Consider the following 22,049-nt stretch of genomic DNA (forward strand, 5'->3'; position numbering starts at 1 on the left):
CTGAATTCTACCCCTGAAACCAATACTGCACTCTATGTTAACTAAAATAAAATTTAAAAAAAAGTATCTAGGTTCTTTCTACTTTAAAGAATCTGATAATAAACTTTTATTTTGGAAGCGTGGGTTCAGGAAAGACAATGATTTCCACTTAGGGAATCAATCCTTAAATAAAAAGTACAAATTTACTCCCTCTCCTCCCACCCAACAGACAGATTAAAAAAAAAAAAATCACAATTGGGGCACCTGGGTGGCTCAGTCAGTAGGGTCATGATCTCATGGTCTATGAGTTCGAGCCCCGTGTCAGGCTCTGTGCTGACAGCTCAGGGCCTGGAGCCTGCTTAGGATTCTCTCTCTCTCTCTCTCTCTCTCTCTCTCTCTCTCTCTCTGCCCCTTCCCTGATCATGCTCTGTCTCTGTCTCAAAAATAAATAAAAACATTAAAAAAAATTTTTTTTTGAAATCACAAATGAATGTGAAAGTTTGAGTTATTAACAGCTTACATTGAAAAAAGTAAATGTTTTGGAGTGCCTGGGTGGCTCAGTCCATTAAGCATCCGACTTCAGCTCAGGTTATGGTCTCACAGTCCATGAGTTCGAGCCCCACGTCGGGCTCTGTGCCGACAGCTCAGAGCCTGGAGCAGGCTTCAATTCTGTGTCTCCCTCTCTCTCTGCTGCTGCCCCACTTGTGCTCACTCTGTCTCTTACTAATAAACATTAAAACAAAATTTCAAAAAAATAAATGTCTATTATATATGTATATATATTTTTAATGATTTCCCATTTTGACTGTTTTGATTAAATGAATAGCTATCACCTCCAACTTGCATTGGATAAGAAGTTTCTGTTACTGTAAATTCAGCAAATAATAATTAGAAATCATTTTTTAAAATTTAAGTATCCATATTAGAAATATTCCAGATAAAATGGTTAACATACTTTCCCTTCCTCCTTCAATAAGACTCTGTCTTTTTTCCTAATACTCAGAATCATCTAAAAAAATCAATTAGGTATTTCCTATGTATTAGTTTTGTAACTGTAGTACAAGTGATGTCCGAATTAAATGAACTAGACTTTGTCCCTGTGCTTAATGGAAGCAATAAGACTTCTTTCAGTTTTCCTCGTCTCTCTCTTATCAGAAATCTTACCACTTGTGACCTGCTTGCTACCTGAATGCTTACTTAAGATTAATCTTTTTAAGGGTGCCTGGCTGGCTCAGTCTGAAGAGCATGTGACTCTTGATCTTGGAGTTGTGAGTTTGAGTCCCACACAGGATATAGAGATTACTTAAAAAAATAAAAAAACTTAAAAAAAAATAACTGTCTTTTCAAAACCTTGGCCTAAATAAATGACTTTTTCCCTTGCATGCCTACTCATTCTGTATTTTTAGCAAAAGTCACCCTTATGTTGTTCACTCACAAACTTCTCAATTAAGTATGAGTAAAGCAGATTTAATACCCAGAATTTAAATATATTTAATAAATGATTTTATGTGTGGTAAAGATGCAGGTTATTATTTTTAGGATACTATACTTATTTCACAATTACAGCCTTATTATTAAAATACCATATTAAACTTGAAAACCCACTGCCAATTGTTAATTTATTGATGATCTAGAGTTTGTGGTAATTATAGCATGATTAGAAGTTTACATCTGCTACAGCAAAAAAGGATTTGTGAAGATCAAGACTAAAAGTATTACTTAAACCTTGAAAATATCTGCCTTCATTTTGTTTTGTTTTTTGTGTGTGTGGAAGGTGCTGGACTATATACAAATCTGCTGAATGGAAGTAATCAAATCACCTAATTCTACATACAATTCAGAATTTTTTTTGGCAAATTGCTGCTAAGCTTATTATTAAGCTACCTTAAAGGTGTTAACTAATCTCCAGCTGAACAAGTTCATCAACTTCAGGCTTATAAATTTCCTACTTAAAAAAAAAAAAAAAATAAGCAAGTTCACTAACTATTCTCCCTGATATGTATCCAAATACCACTAGTATATATGAATTGATCATTTTGAATATTAAAACGTATCATAAGGATAACTAAAAATATATTGAAAAATTAAAACTATTCAACATAAAATATATTTAGACTGGGATAATATAAACTCTAAAACTAAATAATATAAATTAATGTGTAAAAGCTTGAATTTAGATGTTCAGTTAAATTTTGATCCTACAAGGTTTTACGTGTTGAAATTCATTACTAAGAAAAGATAACTTCCCTCTCTCTTTTCCCTCAATTACATCTTCCACAACGCCAGTAGAGATCCTTTTCTAAAGCCTAAACCTGACTAAATCTAATCATGTCCCTCTCCTCCTTTCTAAAAACTTAACGAAAAAAAAAAAAAAAACCCTCACTAATGTCCCATTACCTGCAAGATTCTTCATCACTTGCTAGCCTGATTTTCCAATATTATTTGCTAGCACTGTGCTTTCCCATTTTGCCCACGTGAACATATTTCAATTAATTCTTCAAAAATCTGCTAAGATTTCAACTTGTTTAATCACTAATATTTATTGACTATGACTATATTACCAGTATTTGTTTAATGTTTATTCATTTTTGAGAGAGAGAGAGAGAGAGACAGAACATGTGTGGGAGAGGAGCAGAGAGAGCACAGAATCCGAAGCGGGCTCCAGGCTCTGAGCTGTCAGCACAGCCCCGATGCAGGGCTTGAACCCACAGACTGTGAGAACATGACCGGAGCCGAAGTCAGATGCTCAACCAACTGAGCCACCCAGGTACCCCAACTATATTACCAATTTTAAGGTCCAGGGCTATGTGTTATAAATATGTAACTTTTAGATGATAAAATGCAGCCCTTGCCTTCAGAGTAGAACAATATGGTGACTTTCTCCCTAAAATATTACCCATCTCACATTTACCTTTTTCAGAGCTACCTCTTTACATTAAATCTAATTTTTCTGATGCATTTATCATCCTCTACTGTAATTATTTACAAGACTGTTTAAGTTCGAATTATTTTCAGTGATAATGAATGAGATGAAAACCATCTCAGAATACGTGTGTGTCTGACTTCAGAGTAGGTTTGTTTCCTGGCCAAAGCCTACTATAAATCTAAGATGTTCAACGTCTTGTCTGTTCTACTGGCTCTTGGCAAAACTTCTGAGACCTTCGAGAAAAGCAATGTATTCCTGGTGCTCCCCAGGCAGTGCTGAGCTCCACCAACTCACCTGCAAAAGTGTTATCCACCCCTCTGGCTGCCACGAAATCCATCAGGTAGTTATATAAGGCCCAGCCCAAGGAATTGGTGTTGAGTGTGTAATTTGTGTTCTTCCATGCAGATTCGCCAATGGACTAAAAGCTCACCTCACTGATGGAGAAAATGTCGCCGTCGTCCTCCTCTTCTTGCCCAACCTCATCTTCTGGATAGTGACAGTCCAGGAATAGGGCCTTCTTACCAGCATTCTTTATAACTTCAACCATGAAATTAGGAGTGGACAATTCAGGTTCCTGTTCTTCAACCTTCTCCCTCAGGGAAGGATCCTCCTCCCCATCAGATGTTGGCAGGATGCTATTGTTAATGTTGAAAGTGACAGTGATCTCTTCTTCAGCAACTTTCCACATTAATTTGACTTCTGTCCCATTCACTTCCAAGCTCCTAACCTCCAGACATCTTGGGGAGGGACTTAATGCTTCTGTATCTTTTTTCTCCTTAATTTCATCATCCAGGGATGCAACAAAAGCTTTGTCTTCCTGGTTGTGCAGCATGCGGCAGCTGCAGCCACAGGGCCCCGGAGAGCTTAGGAGGCCCTGCTGATCCAGCCCATCTGCAGGTGAGGAGGCCTCAAGTGCCCCATACAAGGCCAGGCATGGCTGCAGCAGAGGCCAAGGCAGAGGGGCTGGGCTGGTCACAGAGCCCCCCCCCAAAAGCTGGGAACGCTAGGGAGCCCAGATCATGAGGCACTCAGTACAGCAGAGGCAACATCGGGGCCATAGACACGTGTGGGCACAAAGGATGACCCAAGTGGAAGATCCCAGCCCACGCCCCACTGTAAATACCCTATTTCAAACTTTTTCATTATCATAGTATTTGTTATAGTGATCTGTGATCAGTGATCTTTGATGTTATGATCATAATTGTTTTGAGGTGCCATGAACCATGCCCATACAAGATGATGAACTTAATAAACGTTGGATGTGTTCTGATTGCTCCACTGATGGACAGAACTCCTGTCTCCTTCTTTCAACTTGGGCCTATTCCCCAAGACACAACAATATAGAAATTAGACCATTAATAACCTTACAATGGCGTCTAAGTGTTAAAGGGAAAGGAATGTCTCCTACTTTAAATTGAAAGCAAAAATGATTACGCTTAATGATGAAGGCATGTTGAAAGCTGAGGCAGGCCGAAAATTAGGGCTCTTGTGCCAAACAGCCAAGTTGTAAATGTAGAGGAAAAGTTCTTGAAAGAAATTAAAACTGCTACTCTAAAGAACACATGAATGATAAGAAGTGAAACCACATTATTACTGATATGGAGAAAGTTTTAGTGATTTGGACAGAAGATCAAACCAGTCATAAAATCCCTTTAAGCCAAAGCCTAATCCAGTGCAAGGCACTAACTCTTCAATTGTATGAAGACTGAGAGGAGAGGAGGTCACAGAAGAAATGCTGGAAGCTAGCAGAGGTTGGCTCATGAGATTTAAGGAAAGAAGCCATCTTCATAACATAAAAGCATCAGGTGAAGCAGCAAGTGCTGATGTAGAAGCTGCAGCAAGTTATCCAGAAGATCTAAGAGAATTAAAGAAGATGCCTACATTAAACAACATATTTTTCAATGTAGACAAATAGCCTTCAATTGGAAGATGTCATCTAGGACTTTCACTGCTAGAGAGAAGTCAATATCTGGCTTCAAACCTTGAAAGGACAGATTGACTCTTGTTAGGGACTAACACAGCTGGTGACTTGAAGTTGAAGCCAATACTGATTTGCCATTCCCAAACTCCTAGGCCCTTAAGAATTACGCTACATCTACTCTGCCTATGCTCTATAAATGAAACAATAAAGCCTGGATGATAGCACATCTGTTTAAAACATTGTGTACTGAATTAAGCCCACTGTTGAGAACTATTCCTCAAAAAAAAGATTCTTTTCAAAGTATTACTGCTCATTGACCATGCACCTGGTCACTACAGAGCTCTCATGCTGCTGTCATGCTTGCTAATACAATATCCATTCTGTAGCCAATGGATCAAGGAGTAATTCTGACATTCAAGTCTTACTATTTTTTTTAATGTTTATTTCTTCTGAGAGGGAGAGAGAGAAACAGTGTGAGTGTGCAAGTAGGGGAAGGACAGAGAGAGAAGGAGAGAGAAAGAATCCCAAGCTCACAGCATAGAGCCCAACTCAGGGCTCCATCCCACGAACCATGAGATCATGACCTGAGCTGAGTTGCTCGGGGTGCCTGGGTGGCTCAATCAGTTAAGTTAATCCCTGCTTAGGATTCTCTCTGCCCCTCCACTGCTCGCTCACATGCTCTCTCTCTCTCTCTGTCTCTCAAAATTAATAAACATTTAAAAAATATAAATAAATCGCTTACCTTCTAAAAGAAAAAAGGGTCAGACACTCAACTGACTCAGCCACCCAGGCACCCCAACATTTTACATTTTAAAAGTTGATTTTAGGGGGACCTGTGTGGTTCAGTCAGTTAAGCATCAGACTTCGGCTCAGGTCATGATCTCACAACTCGTGAGTTTAAGCCCCACGTGGGGCTCTGTGCTGACAGCTCAGAGCCTGGAGCCTACTTTAGATTCTGTGTCTCCTTCACTCTCTGCCCCTCTGCCTCTCATGCTCTCTCTCTCTCAAAAATAAGTAAACATTAAAAAATTAAATTAAAATAAAAGCTTATTTTAAAACATTTATTTCTTGACATGATAAGTAACAGTCTTAACTACATCTAATAATATTTTCAATACCTTCTCAGAATTTAAGATCTGTATTTTTCAGGGTTCACTTAAATAGTATGTGTGAAAATATATTGACCACAGTAGGCTTATATCACATAATATCAAATCTCATTCCCTAGAAAACATGTGTTATTGTAATACCTATGAATGAAAAGCACATTATAAACAGCAGCACAGAATAGATAGTAGTCTAACCATTCACAACAATGAAAAGCTCTTTTCCAAGCTGTTAGAAAGGCTCTTTCTCAATAGCTTTTTAGACAAATGAACAAGTCTGAAGCAAATGAGAGTTAAGTTTCAGGTTATTTTTCCTCCTAGTCAACCGACCTTACACTGCATATCTTTAAAACAGGAGTTGTAAATTAAACACAACTACAGGTAAAGAATTAGACTCCTCATTAATTTCAGTTGATGGCTGCTTTGCCAATTTCCCTAGTCCACTTCTGTTTCTATGGTAACAAAGGTAGACTCAAGAAGCAGAAGCAAATATTTTAAGTTAACAGTTATGTGGGGAGAGTCAAGTACTGAATGGCATATACAGTAATTTAATTTTAAGAAATAATCTAAACTATGAAAAGGAAGAAGGAAATCACAGTTCTTTTAATCTAAAAGCAACTCAAAAGGAGTCTACCAGTCCAGTACTTTTTCCTTGATTATCTTCACAGAAAAATATTTTCATTTTCATTTAACTTCTCTAAAAAATCTGGTCCCACTCCCACTATGGGTGGCCAAAAAAACAAAACCCTAAACTCACCAAGTGTCCAGATTTACTTTCTACCACAAAACTCATACTACTAGCATGAAGGCTTTAAAATATGATAGCGTATTTTGTGATCTTAACTAGGACTCCATTTTAGACTGTGATTTTCTTTGAAACAGCTGATTCTAATATGACCTTTTATTTTTAAGCAAAGCAACTATATTTAAGAGTGAAAACAAACCTGTTAATACTGGTATGAATCTTTCATATATATGCATATAATGAAATACATATTTATATGGAATACGAATTTCTCTAGCAGAGTTTCTAAATATTTCTGGGATCATCTTAAGTTTGTGAGTATCTAAAATCCTGAATTAGTTAAATCCTCTCAACTGTTTTTTCTTTTCTAAGTTGCTTTAAGTTCAAATTTTTCTTTTTCCTCTCTCAAAACATTTTCATTCCGAAGAGGCTATATTTCTGTCTCTGTCTCTGTCTCTCTCTCATTACTCTGGGGGAAGCAAAAAGCCATGTCAGAAGGAACACTATGGAAATGACCATGTGGCAAAGAACTGAGGCCGCCTGCCAAAAGCCAACAAGGAACTGTCAATAAAAATGTGAGCTTGGCATCCAATCCTCCAGCACCAGTAGAGCTTTGAGGTAACTGCTGTCCCAGCTGGAAGCCTGATAGCTACCTCAAAAGAGATGCTGAGTTAAAACAACCTAAGTCAATCCCAGTTTCCTGAGCCACAGAAATTAAAATACAAAGATTAGTGGAAAAAGCAGGTTGGAAAATGATACATACAGAATAATGATATGTAAGGTTTTCAAACATGCCATATAATGCTACTAAACATGAGTATTTTGCTAAATTTGATAATCAATAGGATATTATTCATCTTTTTATTTCCTCCCACCCCAACTCTGTGAGTTCCTTGCCTACAGCAAATACTTTTAATAAGTAAAGGACAAAGTAAAGCATTAAGATGTAATGCAGTTTGGCCAAAATTCATACCTAATGGGCTTGCTCTTACTAAGGGAAGCAAACTTTAAGCCCTTACCTCTATGAGAGAACTAAATAATAAAAAGTAAATGTTCATTTATAAAATACATCAACTGCTAAGCTGTAAACATCAGAAAACAAAGTATGTCCAAAATCTACATTTTGACCACTATTTTCCAGAGTCAACATACAAACTTTGGCCAAATGTTTTCATCTTTATCTACAGACAATTTGGAATGTACCTCTGTTTAGTTCTATGCATCCAAATATTACCTCTCTATTAAGAATGTTCTTATAGAACAAAAACAGACACTCAGATGAATGGAACAGAATAGAGAATGCAGAAATGGACCCACAAACCGTATGGCCAACTAATCTTTGACAAAGCAGGAAAGAATATCCAATGGAATAAAGACAGTCTCTTCAGCAAGTGGTGCTGGGAAAACTGGACAGTGACATGCAGAAGAATGATTCTGGACCACTTTCTTACCCCATACACAAATATAAACTCAAAATGGATGAAAGACCTCAATGTAAGACAGGAAGCTATCAGAATCCTTGAGGAGAACGCAGGCAAAACCTCTTTGATCTTGGCCGTAGCAACTTCTTACTCAACACATCTCCAGAGGCAAAGGAAACAAAGCAAAAATGAACTATTGGGACCTCATCAAAATAAAAAGCTTATGCACAGTGAAGGAAACAATCAGCAAAACTAAAAGGCAACCAATGGAATGGGAGAATATATATGCAAATGACATATCATATAAAGGGTTAGTATACAAAATCTATAAAAAATTATCAAACTCGACACCCAAAAAACAAATAATCCAGTGAAGAAATGGGTAAAAGACATGAATAGGCACTTCTCCAAAGAAGAAAAACAGATGGCCAACTGACACATGAAAAAATGGTCAACATCACTCATCGTGAGGGAAATACAAGTCAAAACCACAATGAGATACCACCTCACACCTGTCAGAATGGCTAACATTAACAACTCAGGGAACAACAGATGTTGGCGAAGATGCGAAGAAAGAGGATCTCTTGTGCATTGTTGGCGGGAATGCAAGCTGGTGCAGCCACTCTGGAAAACAGTATGGAGGTTCCTCAAAAAATTAAAAAATAGAACTACCCTATGAACACAGCAATTGCACTACTAGGTATTTATCCAAGGGATTCCAGGTGTGCTGTTTCAAAGGGACACATGCACCCCAATGTTTATAGCAGCATTATCAACAATATCCAAAGTATGGAAAGAACCCATATGTCCATCAATGGATGAATGGATAAAGATGTGGTACACACACACACACACACACACACACACACACACACACACACACATATATGGACAATGGAGTATTACTTGACAACCAAAAAGAATGAAATCTTGTTATTTGCAACTACGTGGATGGAACTAGAGGGTACTATGCTCAGCGAAATTAGTCAGAGAAAGACAAATATCATATGACTTCACTCATGTGAGGATTTTAAGACACAGAATAGATGAACACAAGGGAAGGGAAGCAAAAATAATATAAAAACTGGCAGGAGGAAGGGCGCCTGGGTGGCTTGGTCGGTTAAGCGTCCGACTTCGGCTCAGGTCATGATCTCACGGTCAGTGAGTTCGAGCCCCGTGTCAGGCTCTGGGCTGATGGCTCAGAGCCTGGAGCCTGTTTCTGATTCTGTGTCTCCCTCTCTCTCTGCCCCTCCCCTGTTCATGCTCTGTCTCTCTCTGTCTCAAAAATAAATAAACATTAAAAAAAAAATTTTTAAAAACTGGGAGGAGGATGAAACATAAGAGACTCTTAAATATGGAGAACAAACAGAGGGTTACTGGAGGGGTTCTGGGAGGGGGGATGGGCTAAATGAGTACAGGGGATTAAGGAATCTACCCCTGATATCATTGTTGTACTATATGCTAACTAACTTGGATGTACATTTAAAAAAATAAATTAAATTAACTTAAATTAAAAGAAAAAAAGAAACAAAGAAGGTCAAATATGGAAGCATGGAAAACATAAAAATTATATTTTTATTCAAGTAACATGTGCACATTGTGGAAAAGTCAAAAGGTGTAGTTAATCACAAAATAAGCTCACTACCAATAAGCACATTTTCACATTTTGCTGCATGTCATTCTAGGCTTTTTATGTATAATCTATACATAAATATATAACTTTTGAAAATAGGCAGATTCAAAAGTGCCATCAAATTTTAGGGTTAGTAGAAATTGCATTCTGTTGACAAGAGGTTTGTTTTCACCATGTACAGCAATGCCCTTTAAATTTGGGAACTTCTGTATCATTCAGATGTGTACTTTTGCAGTTGTAAAAAGTATCAGATTCTAAAAAAAAAAGAATGTTCCTAAGAGAAAAAATTGTAGAAGACTTTAGCAAAGGCAAAAAGGGTTACAGATGGCCTATCCAGGACATCATAATAAATTATCAGTGCCTTTCTTTTTTTTTTTTTGGGGGGGGGGGTAAAATATACATAACATTTACCATTATAACCATTTTAAAATGTACATTTAAGCATTTCAAATTTAAAATTAGGTACATTCACGATGTTGTGTAACCATTACCACCACCCATTTTCAGGCCTTTTACCGTCTGTAAAATTTCCAGAGAATAAAGAAATTAAACTTGTAATCTTTTATTTATTTTAAAAAAATTTTTGGGGGTGCCTGGGTGGCGCAGTCGGTTAAGCGTCCGACTTCAGCTAGGTCACGATCTTGCGGTCCGTGAGTTCGAGCCCCGCGTCAGGCTCTGGGCTGATGGCTCAGAGCCTGGAGCCTGTTTCCGATTCTGTGTCTCCCTCTCTCTCTGCCCCTCCCCCGTTCATGCTCTGTCTCTCTCTGTCCCAAAAATAAATAAACGTTGAAAAAAAAATTTTTTTTTAATTTTTTAACGTTTATTGTATTTTTGAGAGAAAGAGAGAGAGAGAGAGAGAGAGAGAGAGAGAGAGAGAGAGAAACAGAGCACAAGCAGGTGAGGAGCAGAGAGAGAGAGAAGGATATACAGAATCTGTAACAGGCTCCAGGCTCCAAGCTGTCAGCATACAGTGGGGCTTGAAATCACGAACTGTGAGATCTTGACCAGAGCCAAAGTCGGCACTTAACCAACTGAGCCATCCAGGCGCCCCAAATCTCAGGACCACAAAGTGCCACAAAGTCAGGACATTTTAAGAACCCCAGTTTGTATAATTCAGGCAAATATTTGGCAAATTGGACTAATTTAATAAATTTGGTTTTTAAAAGAAGTTATGGTGTTAACCAAACAAGCTAACATTAATCCATACAATGTTTATAATTTTGAAAAATATAAACTCCTATGTTCAACTAAGTTGAATCATTATTCTGGCAAATTTTTATTTCAACAGTAACTATGCTTTGTAGCTTGGCAGCTTGAAGGGAATTTTTTTTTAATATAATTTATTGTCAAATTGGTTTCCATACAATACCCAGTGCTCATCCCACAAGTGCCCTCCTCAATGGCCATCACCCACTTTCCCCTCTCCCCCAACCCCCATCAACCTTCAGTTTGTTCTCTGTATTTAAGAGTCTCTTATGGTTTGCCTCCTTCCCTCTTTTTTTTTCCTCCTTTCCCTCCTCATGGTCTTCTGTTAAGTTTCTCAAGATCCACATATGAGTGAAAACATATGATATCTGCCTTTCTCTGACTGCCTTATTTCACTTAGCATAATACGCTCCAGTTCCATCCATGTTGCTACAAATGGCATGATTTCATTGTTAATCATTGCCAAGTAGTACTCCATTGTATATATAAACCACTACTTCTTTATCCATTCATCAGTTGATGGACATTTAGGCTCTTTCCATCATTTGGCTATTGTTGAAAGTGCTGCTATAAACATTGGGGTACATGTGCCCCTAAGCATCAGCACTCCTATATCCCTAGGGTAAATTCCTAGTAGTGTTATTGCTGGGTCATAGGGTAGTTCTATTTTTAGATTTTTGAGGAACCTCCACACTATTTTCCAGAGTGGCTGTACCAGTTTGCATTCCCATGAAGGTAATTTTCAAGATCTTTAGGTAATCAAAAACCTCGGAGTGGTATTAAATTGAGTTGATTATGCATGCCCGGGTGACTCAGTTGGTTAAGTGTCTGACTTTGGCTCAGGTCATGATCTCATGGTTAGTGGATTTGAGTCCTGTGTCGGGCTCTGTATGGGTGCAGAGCCTTCTAGGGATTCTCACTCTCTCCTCTCTCTGCTCCTCCGCAGCTCAAAATCTCTTTTAAGATAACTTAAAAAATTTTTGAGTTGATTAAATGATGATTATTAGATACATAATTTCTAAGGTAAAATACTGAAACATCAATTACTAAGCATAGTTGTATGCTTATATACTTTTGCTTCTTTTAAAAAAAATTTTTTTAATGTTTATTTCTTTTTGAGAGAGAGACACACAGAGTGTGAGCAGGGGAAGGGTAGAAAGAGAGGTAGACACAGAACCCAAAGCAGGCTCCAGGCTCTGAGCTGTTAGCACAAAGCCCAACACGGGGCTCGAACTCACAGACCGTGAGATCACGACCTGAGCCGAAGTCGGAGGCTTAACTGACTGAGCCACCCAGGCACCCCTACATACTTTTGCTTCTTATTTTAATATTGATAAGCTATTGTTTTGAGTCATGTTAATGAAACTGTTCATTTTTGCCACTTTGAGGTATAAAATGGATGAATGTGTGGCTGTAAAAAGTTGTGTTGCACATGCTCGTGAGCTCTGCCTAGTCTGCTAAGATGGTGGCACACGGCAGACAGTTCTCAATTATTCACCCCTAACTTTTCACTGTGAAACAGAAATCACTTAGTTTGACTAAAAGGTACAGTCAATAATGAGTAGTTGAGACTACATTAGGAGTAACAGTGACAGAGAAGTACAAATGGGTATGTGCATTTATTTCTCAAAAAAAAGAAAAAAAAGTTTTATCTTAAAGGAGGGATTCTCGGGTTTTTCGGTCTCCTGGTCCTTTTCTACTCTTAGAACTTATTGAAGACTTCAAAGAACTTTTATTTTATGTTGAATATAGCTATTGAAATTTACCATATTGGAAATTAAAAATGAGAAATAATTTTAAATATTTATTGATATATTTGAAGACAGCAATGATGAATGAAGACAGTTTTGAGCTCATAGATCCCCTTAAAGAGAACCACTGACCTGTAGTAAAGTGTCCATTTATTTCAGAATATGAAAGACAATAAATAAAGGATCTAAATTGGAAAGTGAACCTTATTGGTTTTGATCGATAATAGCCAACTCAGAACAACAGATATGAAACATTTTAAATTTTAGTAAATTACACTCAATGTTGATGGACTTGCCTCCTTGGGGTAATTATTAATATCTTCATCTTCATATGAAAGGCTATTTTACACCTTCTACATCAGAAATGCTATGTTTTACCAGAATAATTTTCTGTGCATTATTTGACTTTATTAAGTCCTTGATTATATAAAGAAAAATGAAAAAAATAAAGATTCCTCCTCACTTATGAATCAGCAAAAGTATTATCTTCTATGTTTATTTAACTTTTTTAAAAGTTTATTTCTTTTGGGGGAGGGGGGGGAGAGACAGAGGGAAAGAGGTAGACTTCCAAGCAGGCTCTGCACTGTCAGTGTAGAACTCAACGCAGGGCCCAAACCCATGAACTGTGAGATTGTGACCTGAGCCAAAACCAAGACCCAGATAATTAACTGACTGAACCACCCAGGCACCCTTTCTATGTTTATTTTTATTGCTACTTTGATCAAATAGATAACCAAATACTGTTTCTCAGGCATCCAGGTATCCTTTTTGAAGGATGATCATAATAATCTTAAAGATTTTTCTTGATTACCCCCAAAAGACTGGTCTTACTATGAGGTATGGCTGATTATTTTCATAGGAGCAGGCAAGAATGTTAACCAGCCTCTTTGAGTTTGTTTTTGCATGTCTTAGTAAAGTCTATACACTTATTGTCCAACTACTATCGCTACCAAATAAACTCAAGGAGGCTGGACCAGACTTTTGGGGGAAATCAAGAAAAATCTTTAAGATTATTATGATCATCCTTCAAAAATCTTAGCAAAACCATTCCTTCTAAACAATTCAAATAGAAATATGATTCCCTAGTAAACAGAAACATGATTATCTATAAAAATTAAGAATACACAAATTAAAATTATTCCCATTAAAAATACAATAAGGGGAGCCTCGATGGTTCATTCAGTTGAGTGTCCAACTCTTGATTTCAGCTCAGGTCATGATCCCAGGGTCATGGGATCGGGCCCCACATTGGGCTCCACTTTCAGCATGCATCCTGCTTAAGATTCTCCAACACTCTCTCTCTCTCTCTCTCTCTCTCACTCTGCCCCTCTCCCCTGCTCATGTACATTCTCTCTCTCTCTCAAAATAAAAAATATTGGATAAAAGAATACAATAAAAAAATAGGTGCCTGGAGGCGCCTGGGTAGCTCAGTCGGTTAAGCATCCAACTCTTGGTTTCAGCTCGAGTACTGATCTTGTGGTTCCTGAGTTGGAGACCTGCGTCAGACTCTGTGCTGGCCAGCGTGGAGCCTGCTTGAGATTCTATGTCTCCCTCTCTCTCTGTTTTCCCCTGCTGACAATCTCAATGTCTCTCTCTCTCTTTCAAAAATAAATAAGCATTAAAAGAAAAAAAAGGCGCCTGGCTGGCTCAGTGGGAAAAGCATACAACTCTTGTTCTCAGGGTTGTGAGTTTGAGCCCCACACTGAGTATAGAGATTAGTAAAAAAAAAAAATAATAATAATAAACTTCTACTAATTTTTTTTTAACATTTATTCATTTTTTGAGAGACAGAGAGCACAAGCAGGGGAGGGGCAGAGAGAGAGGGAGACACAGAATCCGAAGCAGGCTCCAGGCTCTGAGCTGTCAGCACAGAGCCCGACACAACTCAAACTGATGAACCCCGAGATCATGACCTAAGCCAAAGTCAGACACTTAACTGACTGAGCCACCCAGCAACCCCCCTGACAAAAAATACACTTTTAAAAAAGAATAAAAAAAATTATCAAAGTCCAGTGCAAGGAGCATAAAATAGTACATTTTCTCCTGAGGAGCATTTCATGAATATGTGAAAGAAAGTTTTAAAATCTGAATAAAATTGCATTCATTCACATAATCCCTCCCAAAAATCTACCCAAAAGGACTAAAACCAGTACAAAAAATGCCATCATCAAAGAAGTACGGAAAAATACCAACACTATAAGAAGACTCTGACTCTATACACATATGCCCCAAGAATAAAAGGTGGAGATTTTAGGAAATAAGAATATTCTGAAATGTCCCAACCCATAACTTGTAGAATCAAAGTTTAGAGATATGGAAGGCCTGTAAGAGAAGTGGGAATCACAGAGTTTGACACTCAGGTTCACATTGCAGAAAGACATCAAGGGCTACCTTTTGGCCTCATTGTTTTAATTTTCCTCAACCTGTGATTAGGTTTGAAAAGGAAACAGCTTTAAAGTGATGATGAAATCTGACTAAGCAGATACAAGTGCTAACTCGCCATACAAACCTCATAATCCACAGTACTACAGGGTAGCCATTATCCCCGTGCTGATATTCCCCATCCACAGGTATGCCAGGCTCTCCCTGAAGCAGGGGAACTGTTAAAATCAAAGGTTGACTCTCAAACATAGGATCACAGGTATACCCACAACACAGATCTCAAGAGGTTCAGCAAAAAAGCTCTAGGAGAAAACTATATATCTTGTTGCCAGTTCATCTTGTTGCTTATCCGAAATGTTAAAAACCATCAACATCTAAACCTCTATCTACCCCAATTATAAAATGAAAAACAAACTTAAAAAATGCTAAGGTAAACAGAGAAAGCCATCAAGAATTACCAAGTTGGCACAAAAACAGACACATAGACCAATGGAATAGAATAGAAACCCCAGAACTAGACCCACAAACGTATGGCCAACTCATCTTTGACAAAGCAGGAAAGAACATCCAATGGAAAAAAGACAGCCTCTTTAACAAATGGTGCTGGGAGAACTGGACAGCAACATGCAGAAGGTTGAAACTAGACCACTTTCTCACACCATTCACAAAAATAAACTCAAAATGGATAAAGGACCTAAATGTGAGACAGGAAACCATCAAAACCTTAGAGGAGAAAGCAGGAAAAGACCTCTCTGACCTCAGCCATAGCAATCTCTTACTTGACACATCCCCAAAGGCAAGGGAATTAAAAGCAAAAGTGAATTACTGGGACCTTATGAAGATAAAAAGCTTCTGCACAGCAAAGGAAACAACCAACAAAACTAAAAGGCAACCAACGGAATGGGAAAAGATATTCGCAAATGACATATCGGACAAAGGGCTAGGATCCAAAATCTATAAAGAGCTCACCAAAGTCCACACCCGAAAAACAAATAACCCAGTGAAGATATGGGCAGAAAACATGAATAGACACTTCTCTAAAGAAGACATCCGGATGGCCAACAGGCACATGAAAAGATGTTCAGCGTCGCTCCTTATCAGGGAAATACAAATCAAAACCACACTCAGGTATCACCTCACGCCAGTCAGAGTGGCCAAAATGAACAAATCAGGAGACTATAGATGCTGGAGAGGATGTGGAGAAACGGGAACCCTCTTGCACTGTTGGTGGGAATGCAAATTGGTGCAGCCGCTCTGGAAAGCAGTGTGGAGGTTCCTCAGAAAACTAAAAATAGACCTACCCTATGACCCAGCAATAGCACTGCTAGGAATTTATCCAAGGGATACAGGAGTACTGATGCATAGGGCCACTTGTACCCCAATGTTCATAGCAGCACTCTCAACAATAGCCAAATTATGGAAAGAGCCTAAATGTCCATCAACTGATGAATGGATAAAGAAATTGTGGTTTATATACACAATGGAATATTACGTGGCAATGAGAAAAAATGAAATATGGCCTTTTGTAGCAACGTGGATGGAACTGGAGAGTGTGATGCTAAGTGAAATAAGCCATACAGAGAAAGACAGATACCATATGGTTTCACTCTTATGTGGACCCTGAGAAACTTAACAGGAACCCATGGGGGAGGGGAAGGAAAAAAAAAAAAAAAACAGGTTAGAGTGGGAGAGAGCCAAAGCATAAGAGACTCTTAAAAACTGAGAACAAACTGAGGGTTGATGGGGGGTGGGAGGGAGGAGAGGGTGGGTGATGGGTATTGAGGAGGGCACCTTTTGGGATGAGCACTGGGTGTTGTATGGAAACCAATTTGTCAATAAATTTCATAAAAAAAAAAAAGAATTACCAAGTTGCCCATTCATTTAAATAAATTTCAACTTCCTCCCTGAATTTTTTAAAAGTCTTAATAAAATAAAAATAGATGAATACTTGCTTAGCATGATTTTCAAGAACATATGTAACAAACCAAAAGTATCACAGACAATGATGAGGTATTTGAAGCATTTCAAAATTCAGAAAAAAAAAATAAGGGTGTGCTCAGTGTTAACACTGATACTAGTCAACTTCATTTTATTTACACAGAAAAATAAAGTTATAAATATCAGAAGTGTGGCAGCAAAACTATTTGCATAAGATATGATTACGTATCTGGAAAACCTTGAGAATCAACTGAAAAATTATTAGAAACAATAGGAAAACTGAGATATTCAGGGGCATCTAGGTGGCTGTGTCAATTAAGCATCTGACTCTTGATTTTGGCTCCAGTTATGAACTTACAGTTATGAGATCAAGTCCTGTGACAGGCTCCATGCCCAGCATGGATTTGCTCTCCCTCTCCCCCTGTCCCTCATGCATGCTCTCGCTCCCTCTCAAAAAAGAAAGAAAGGGGGGCGCCTGGGTGGCTCAGTCGGTTGAGTGTCCGACTTCAGCTCAGGTCACGATCTCACAGACCGTGAGTTGAGCCCCGCGTCGGGCTCTGGGCTGATGGCTCAGAGCCTGGAGCCTGCTTCGGATTCTGTGTCTCCCTCTCTCTCTGCCCCTCCCCCGTTCATGCTCTGTCTCTCTCTGTCTCAAAAATAAAATGTTAAAAAAAAAAAAAAAAGAAAGAAAGAAAGAAAGAAAGAAAGAAAGAAAGAAAGAAAGAAAGAAAGAAAGAAAGAAATTAAGAAAGGAAGAAAGAGAAGGAAGAAAGAAAGAAAAAGAAGGAAGAGAAGGAAGGGAGGGAGGGAGGAAGGAAGGAAGGAAGGAAGGAAGGAAGGAAAAAAAAAAGAGAAAGTTGAGTAATTCAATCAATAGCCAGTAGGAATTACTCCACAATAGTTTGGGGAAAACTGAATAGTCTTGTGGGAAAAAAAAATAAAGCTCGGAGTTCACACCTTATTTTCACTTAAATAGATTCCATCTACAATAAACATTCTGGTGTAAAGCAAAACAAACCTTGAAGCTACACACAAAAAGGAATGAGACATTGGTCTTCTAAATACCTATACTTCTTCCTGTCCTGAAAACAACAATCTTGGGGGGAAAATTCTACAATAAATTTCAGAAAAGAAGGGAAGAAGAAGGAAAGGAAAAAGAGAAGAAAGGAGAAAGAAAAAACTAACCTAGCAGAATGTGCTAGGGCTTGCTCATAGAAGTTTACAAGAGTCAACTGTTAAAATTTTCAGGAATTTTGCAGTTGTTAAACAGTCATTATTAAAAATTAAATTATATAAACTTACCATTCAATAAATTATTTTGAAAATAAGGTAGGGGTGGCTGGGTGGCTCAGTTGTGTGAGCGTCTGACTTCGGCTCAGGTCATGATCTCACAGCTCGTGAGTTTGAGCCCCGTTTCAGGCTCTGTGCTGACAGCTCAGAGCCTGGAGCCTGCTTCGGATTCTGTGTCTCCCTCTCTCTCTGCCCTTAACCCACTCGCATTCTGTCTCTGTCTCTCTCAAAAAATAAATAAACATTAAACACTTTTTTTTTAATAAAAATAAGGTAATAAGCACTCAAAACTTATCACTTCCTAATTATCTTACCACATTTTATTAATCTCTATGCTGTTGAGGTTATTTACACCTATTGTATCAGTTTGATACAGATACTGTGTAATAATTGTATGCCTGCACATCTCAACTCTGCTCAGGGGTATTAAGTTGTTGGAATGAAATAGGCCATGTCAGGAGTTCTTACACCAGAGAAAAGAGCACACACTATAAATCAAGGCTCCCACCACCAGGCACACAAACCAGTTGTTAATATTTACCAGAACACCATTGCATATATGTAAATCATTCATTATACTTTGACCCAGCAATTCAATCTCCAGGAACGTTTCCTACTGAAATATATCAGATTATGAAAAAAGGCTTAGTGATGTTTGAGGTTAAATTATTTCATTATATATATCTTAATCAAAAACAATCTAAATGCCCCAAACTTGGGTAGTTAAATAAATTATTATATACTGTTTGAAAATATTTAATGACATGAGAAAAAATGCTCATGATATAATCCAAAAAAGAACTAATGAAGTAAAAAAAAAAAAAAAGCAGAATGAAAAACTACATGTATAATAGCTACTCTGGAAAAGAAAAAAATACACACACAAATACATTTTTTTAAAAAATCAGAAATTAAAACTTTGTTTTATGAAAAAAACAGCAAAAAGGCATTTCTAGTTGAAGAATTTCTGATATTTGTAAGTTAAACTCTGAAATTTCTTTCTGTCAAAGCTCCAGTCTCACTGCTGTACATACCCACATCTTCTCATTCCCTCTAATTACAGAGCGACCCCTCCTTCTAGTTAATGTTAATCAGTATCATATGGGTAAGGAACCCCTGTCTTCCCACTTCTCACAGAATTTCTGAATTATATCCCTTGCCCCTACACCTTCATTCTTATCATTACAAAAGTCATTTTCAAGCCACATTTCCTTCTTAGAAACTTCCCAATTTCTTTTCCTTTCCCTTAAAAAAAAAACCAAAAAACAAAAAAACAGAAAACTATCTAAACTCCATGTTCCTATTTCTTTAGCTTTAGTCCAAACTACTTGACTAAAACTATTATGGCCAAAGTCACCACTGTCCTTTTTGCCTAATTCAATAGGATTTTTTTGATTTGTTCTTACTCATTACCACAAAAACATTTCACTCCATGTCTGCTCCCCTCATTTTTTTCTTAGAAGTGAGGTTCATGGAACACACTTGCTGTTTTTTCATTTATGAAGACTTTCATTTCATTAAATAAACTTCAATATAAAATAAAATAAAAATGCAAGTAATAGAGTTTTGGGCATTTGAAATTTTTATCTTAATACTTTTTCTGTATTTTTCAAAACTTTTAAGAATGTTATTAGTGAAAACTACACTTTTAATTTTGAAAAAGAAAAGTCCTTATATATCTAAAACATAACTATATGCCAATTGACCCTCAACTTTTAAAAAAGGAGGAGAGGGTGGGTGATGGGTACTGAGGAGGGCACCTTTTGGGATGAGCACTGGGTGTTGTATGGAAACCAATTTGTCAATAAATTTCATATAAAAAAAATGTTACCAAATAAACAACAAAATGAATATAAAGAAAATAATCAAAGGACAATTAAAATGTAAGAAGGAATAACGGGCAAGTTGTAGAGTTGCATGTACAATTCACTTTTATCATAAATAAGTATATAGCACAAATATAATAGAAGATCTGTTTGGTTTTTAAAGGTTCAAGTTGTATTCTCAAATAGTCATAATTCAGACATCTGATAAGTGTAACAGAATTATGTACCAGGATGATAACCCTACCTTATCAAGGAAAATTAATTTTAATACACTCAGTATTATCTAATAAAATTAATATTTTTAGAAGCAATTCTATTACTCCTTAGTTATCTAGTTCAATGTTCCTTATAATAGAGATTTTTTTATACTCTAAGTGTTGAAGGAAAGTTGGGCCCTTACCTTGGGCATTAAGGGTAGTTTTACTACAAAAAGAATGGGGAAGAGGGTGCCTGGCTGGCTCAGTCAGTAGAGCATACAACTCTTGATCTTGGGGTCAGGATTCGTGCCTCACATTGGGCACAGAATTTACTTAAAAAAAAAAAAGAATGAGAAGAATTATATGTCAAAAAACAAAATAAATATATGAGAAGTTACTATAAAAACTCCGGAGGTGCCTGACTGGTTCAGTTGGAAGAGCATGGGGCTCTTCACTTGAGGTTGTGAGTTCGAGCCCCATGTTGGGTGTAGAGATGGCATAAATATATTTATAAACTAAAACACACACACACACACACACACACACACACACACACACACCAAAAAACAAAAACAACCCCTGGGGAGGAGTGGATTTTTTTAAGTTTAAAATGGAAAGAATGTTTAAAATATATGAAGAAGTAATAAATCAGTATTTCATATTTCTGTAAATAAAAACTATTAAAAAGCAGAAGAATTATAATAAATATAATAAAAGCATATCATTAATATTAGGAACTTATAAATAGGTTATAATAAATATGTTAAGACCTCTGGGCGGTAACAGGCAATGTCAAAGACAAACCACAAAAGAGAAACAGGTTAAAGTACTGAAAAAATGCTCATTGTAACCAGTCACAGAAATGCAGATTAAATAAGGTACAATTTTTTTGCAATAGGATTGGCAATGGCTAATAATGATGAATATAACCCAATCCAATGAAGGTGTTAGTAAAACAGGCACAGTCATATACCATTAGTGAGATACTGTACACCCATACAATCCTTTTAAAAGCCAAGTTCACAATACATATATTGAGCCTTAAAACATTCCCAGCCTTTGATCCAGTAATTGCATTTTTGGGAATTTATCTTATGAAATGATGTCACACAGCCACAAATAAAAGTACTCTGCATAAAAATGTTCATTGAAGCATCATCTATAAAGGTTGGAAGTAGCGAATCAATCCATCTGTATGCACAACCATGTGCTCCATTATTAGCATTCCACTGTAGCACAAGGGAAGAATCAGATAACCATGTGAGGAGGCAGAGGGTTGAGAAGATTTCAAAAACATAACTCTTCACAAGAGTCTTAGAAAAGAAGCAGATTTTACCAAGCAGAAAGAGAGGGAATAAAAATTGCATACAGGGAACATCATGTGCAAAATCGTGGATTCATGAAAGTCTATCCTCAGGGATCCATAAACACTATGGTTTGTTTGTAGTATGTTTAGAACCTGCTGCTTCCTACCTCCCAGTTTTCAGAAAGTGATGTTTAGCAGTGGTTTAAACACATACAGAGCATCAGCAGTCCTGTATCCCTTGGGTAAATTCCTAGCAGTGCTATTCCCGGGTCATAGGGTAGATCTATTTTTAATTTTTTGAGGAACCTCCACACTGTTTTCCAGAGTGGCTGCACCAGTTTGCATTCCCACCAATAGTGCAAAATGGTTCCCGTTTTCCATATCCTCTCCAACATCTATACTCTCTTGATTTGTTCATTTTA

General features: G+C 37.4%; 1 protein-coding gene and 1 pseudogene across 6 annotated transcripts in view; both read right to left on the reverse strand.

Moving 5' to 3' along the window:
* BAZ2B (bromodomain adjacent to zinc finger domain 2B) overlaps positions 1–22,049 on the reverse strand; it is a 500,560-nt gene that overhangs the window by 354,147 nt on the left and 124,364 nt on the right. The gene's annotated exons all lie outside the window — the stretch shown is intronic.
* LOC101096087 lies at positions 2,630–5,331 on the reverse strand (annotated as a pseudogene).

Source organism: Felis catus, chromosome C1 (assembly GCF_018350175.1).
Source record: "Felis catus isolate Fca126 chromosome C1, F.catus_Fca126_mat1.0, whole genome shotgun sequence".
Lineage (NCBI taxonomy): Eukaryota > Metazoa > Chordata > Mammalia > Carnivora > Felidae > Felis > Felis catus.